The sequence below is a fragment of the Schistocerca serialis genome, unplaced genomic scaffold, assembly GCF_023864345.2.
Source record: "Schistocerca serialis cubense isolate TAMUIC-IGC-003099 unplaced genomic scaffold, iqSchSeri2.2 HiC_scaffold_269, whole genome shotgun sequence".
NCBI lineage: Eukaryota > Metazoa > Arthropoda > Insecta > Orthoptera > Acrididae > Schistocerca > Schistocerca serialis.
Genome location: NW_026047837.1, coordinates 37,501 through 42,500, shown reverse-complemented (window position 1 = coordinate 42,500; position 5,000 = coordinate 37,501). Strand labels below are relative to the sequence as shown.

General features: G+C 50.6%; 1 non-coding gene across 1 annotated transcript in view; it reads right to left on the bottom strand.

Annotated features, from left to right (window-relative positions):
- LOC126444504 (small subunit ribosomal RNA) overlaps positions 1-1,073 on the bottom strand; it is a 1,909-nt gene extending 836 nt beyond the window's left edge. The window contains exon 1 of the ribosomal RNA XR_007582572.1: positions 1-1,073. This exon is cut by the window's left edge and continues 836 nt beyond it. This is a non-coding gene — a ribosomal RNA (small subunit ribosomal RNA).
- Positions 1,074-5,000: the final 3,927 nt, after the last annotated feature.

Genomic DNA, 5,000 nt, shown 5'->3' with positions numbered 1-5,000 from the left:
GTTCTTGATTAATGAAAACATACTTGGCAAATGCTTTCGCTTCTGTTCGTCTTGCGACGATCCAAGAATTTCACCTCTAACGTCGCAATACGAATGCCCCCGCCTGTCCCTATTAATCATTACCTCGGGTTCCGAAAACCAACAAAATAGAACCGAGGTCCTATTCCATTATTCCATGCACACAGTATTCAGGCGGGCTTGCCTGCTTTAAGCACTCTAATTTGTTCAAAGTAAACGTGCCGGCCCACCGAGACACTCAATAAAGAGCACCCTGGTAGGATTTCAACGGGGTCCGCCTCGGGACGCACGAGCACGCACGAGGCGGTCGCACGCCTTCGGCTCGCCCCACCGGCAGGACGTCCCACGATACATGCCAGTTAAACACCGACGGGCGGTGAACCAACAGCGTGGGACACAAATCCAACTACGAGCTTTTTAACCGCAACAACTTTAATATACGCTATTGGAGCTGGAATTACCGCGGCTGCTGGCACCAGACTTGCCCTCCAATAGATACTCGTTAAAGGATTTAAAGTGTACTCATTCCGATTACGGGGCCTCGGATGAGTCCCGTATCGTTATTTTTCGTCACTACCTCCCCGTGCCGGGAGTGGGTAATTTGCGCGCCTGCTGCCTTCCTTGGATGTGGTAGCCGTTTCTCAGGCTCCCTCTCCGGAATCGAACCCTGATTCCCCGTTACCCGTTACAACCATGGTAGGCGCAGAACCTACCATCGACAGTTGATAAGGCAGACATTTGAAAGATGCGTCGCCGGTACGAGGACCGTGCGATCAGCCCAAAGTTATTCAGAGTCACCAAGGCAAACGGACCGGACGAGCCGACCGATTGGTTTTGATCTAATAAAAGCGTCCCTTCCATCTCTGGTCGGGACTCTGTTTGCATGTATTAGCTCTAGAATTACCACAGTTATCCAAGTAACGTGGGTACGATCTAAGGAACCATAACTGATTTAATGAGCCATTCGCGGTTTCACCTTAATGCGGCTTGTACTGAGACATGCATGGCTTAATCTTTGAGACAAGCATATGACTACTGGCAGGATCAACCAGGGAGCTGCGTCAACTAGAGCTGAGCAGCCGGCCGCCCGGGAGTGTGTCCCGGGGGCCCGCGCGAACACGCAAGCGTCCGCTCAATTATTCTGCAAACAGGAGGAGGCTGAGCTCCCCTGCACAACACACCTCGAAACCCTCTCAGGTCCCGGCGGCGCGCAGCGCCGTCCTAAGTACTTGGTCGGGTTCGAGAGAGGCGCAATCGCCCGGAGTTAGGCGAGTAGACGCTTTAGGTGCGACCACCCGTGCTCCCAACTGAGCTTGCCGCTGCCGACAGAGGCCCGGGAGCGTGCTGTCGTGGCATTGCCGGCGGGAGACAACACGCGCCACCTACGGTGACCGGCAGCTCCAACGCCAGCGCCACAGAAGGACAAAAGCCCCACTTGGGTGCCGAAGCGAACTCTCCCAGCACAGCGCACGCGCCAACACGTCCGCACAGCTGCGATACAAACCACCTGCGAGAACCGCTGGGGCGACCGAGCAGCAGACGGCGTCGCGGCGCCGAGCGCCGGGCGGCGGCGCATCCTCAGCGCACACAGTCCTCAATCGGACCAGCACACTGCAGATGGCCACCGCGCTTCGCACCGGGCCCGCGAGGACCTACTTTGGCCGCAAGGCGCCGCGAGCAGGGGGCGCCGGCGCGCAGCTGCGCCGCCTGCCGCGTCCGTCGGCCGGCGCGCCTGCCACTGGCCGCCCCCACCAGCCGGCTGTAGCGCGTGCGCCCACGCACCGCGCTGCCAGCACGCCGGGCGGCCCCCCCTCACCGGCCGGGGACGGTCCCACCCAGCCACCGCCGCGTATCGCCTCACACCCAGATCCCCTTTCGCGTTCGTGGGCATGGTGGGTCCCCTTTCACGTTCGTGGGCATGGTGGGTATCCCTGAAACAACCGGTTAATAGCTCGACCGATCGTCGCCAACACTGATTCACCTCTAGCGAGAACAACCGCACCACAACGGGTTACCTGTTGTTCATTTGCGTAACGTCACCAGCAAACGTAGACGTCCATCGCCATTTGCAACGAGTATTGCATGCCTGTGTCAGGTGTCACAACACACTACGTCTGCCCACATAGACGCAACAACATGTGCACGCCTCGAGAACACGTGGAAGGTAGCCCCCGTACGTATGCGGTGTCCATTGCGCGAACGACTGTCAGCCGGCCTCTGCAGGATGTCGCAGATGTGGAACGCGGTGCAACATGCTATCACGGTGTGTGAGAAGAGACGACTACGTCCGAATACACGCTCCACTACATCAACAGACTGCTCATGCTGATCGCCATCCAGGGCGTCCGTTCCTCCCACACGTCTGAATGGCGTACCACACTGCAATCCAGCTCTTATAGGGAGACGACACGTAGCTGCGTGCACAATATTTGGACTGTATGGTCTGCCGTTGCTAGGCGCAGTCGTCGTACGGTCACACATGTGCCACGATGTATCATTCAGTACATACGGACCAATGTGCAGTACAGTTTGTGGGTTTTGCGTACATCGGCGGACAGGTGACAGGCCGTACCACAACGTAGGCTGAGTACGTCGGCATGCGAAGGGCATTGAACATGCAAACTTCTCAACGACCAGCTTGCGAAGGCAGGGGGGAAGGGGGGGGGGCATGTACGTCCTGCTGCTATCCACATTACAGTGTATAGCAGGAGCATGTGGAAAGTCAGCAACACCTGCAAGGTGTTTAACATGACGCGATACACAGGGGACCGGGCAGTGCGAATAGCGAACTATATTGCGAGGGTTGCGGTTAGGCAACACTACACTAATTTAACGAGTTGCATAACAATTACAGAGCAGGTTCAGCGACAACGTGCGTCAGGTTAAGGCGCAATATAGGTTAGGTTGAGGCACAATATAGGTTAGGTTAAGGCACAACATGGGTTACGTTAAGGCACAAATTGGGTTACGTTAAGGCACAACATGGGTTACGTTAAGGCACAACATGGGTTACGTTAAGGCACAAATTAGGTTACGTTAAGGCACAAATTAGGTTACGTTAAGGCACAAATTAGGTTACGTTAAGGCACAAATTAGGTTACGTTAAGGCACAAATTAGGTTACGTTAAGGCACAAATTAGGTTACGTTAAGGCACAAATTAGGTTACGTTAAGGCACAAATTAGGTTACGTTAAGGCACAAATTAGGTTACGTTAAGGCACAAATTAGGTTACGTTAAGGCACAAATTAGGTTACGTTAAGGCACAAATTAGGTTACGTTAAGGCACAAATTAGGTTACGTTAAGGCACAAATTAGGTTACGTTAAGGCACAAATTAGGTTACGTTAAGGCACAAATTAGGTTACGTTAAGGCACAAATTAGGTTACGTTAAGGCACAAATTAGGTTACGTTAAGGCACAAATTAGGTTACGTTAAGGCACAAATTAGGTTACGTTAAGGCACAAATTAGGTTACGTTAAGGTACAATATGGGTTAGGTTAAGGTACAATATGGGTTAGGTTAAGGTACAATATGGGTTAGGTTAAGGTACAATATGGGTTAGGTTAAGGTACAATATGGGTTAGGTTAAGGCACAACGTAGGTTAGGTTAAGGCACAACATAGGTTAGGTTAAGGCACAACATAGGTTAGGTTAAGGCACAACATAGGTTAGGTTAAGGCACAACATAGGTTAGGTTAAGGCACAACATAGGTTAGGTTAAGGCACAACATAGGTTAGGTTAAGGCACAACATAGGTTAGGTTAAGGCACAACATAGGTTAGGTTAAGGCACAACGTAGGTTAGGTTAAGGCACAACGTAGGTTAGGTTAAGGCACAACGTAGGTTAGGTTAAGGCACAACGTAGGTTAGGTTAAGGCACAACGTAGGTTAGGTTAAGGCACAACGTAGGTTAGGTTAAGGCACAACGTAGGTTAGGTTAAGGCACAACGTAGGTTAGGTTAAGGCACAACGTAGGTTAGGTTAAGGCACAACGTAGGTTAGGTTAAGGCACAACGTAGGTTAGGTTAAGGCACAACGTAGGTTAGGTTAAGGCACAACGTAGGTTAGGTTAAGGCACAACGTAGGTTAGGTTAAGGCACAACGTAGGTTAGGTTAAGGCACAACGTAGGTTAGGTTAAGGCACAACGTAGGTTAGGTTAAGGCACAACGTAGGTTAGGTTAAGGCACAACGTAGGTTAGGTTAAGGCACAACGTAGGTTAGGTTAAGGCACAACGTAGGTTAGGTTAAGGCACAACGTAGGTTAGGTTAAGGCACAACGTAGGTTAGGTTAAGGCACAACGTAGGTTAGGTTAAGGCACAACGTAGGTTAGGTTAAGGCACAACATAGGTTAGGTTAAGGCACAACATAGGTTAGGTTAAGGCACAACATAGGTTAGGTTAAGGCACAACATAGGTTAGGTTAAGGCACAACATAGGTTAGGTTAAGGCACAACATAGGTTAGGTTAAGGCACAACATAGGTTAGGTTAAGGCACAACATAGGTTAGGTTAAGGCACAACATAGGTTAGGTTAAGGCACAACATAGGTTAGGTTAAGGCACAACATAGGTTAGGTTAAGGCACAACATAGGTTAGGTTAAGGCACAACATAGGTTAGGTTAAGGCACAACATAGGTTAGGTTAAGGCACAACGTAGGTTAGGTTAAGGCACAACGTAGGTTAGGTTAAGGCACAACGTAGGTTAGGTTAAGGCACAACGTAGGTTAGGTTAAGGCACAACGTAGGTTAGGTTAAGGCACAACGTAGGTTAGGTTAAGGTACAACGTAGGTTAGGTTAAGGTACAACGTAGGTTAGGTTAAGGTACAACGTAGGTTAGGTTAAGGTACAACGTAGGTTAGGTTAAGGTACAACGTAGGTTAGGTTAAGGTACAACGTAGGTTAGGTTAAGGTACAACGTAGGTTAGGTTAAGGTACAACGTAGGTTAGGTTAAGGTACAACGTAGGTTAGGTGAAGGCGCA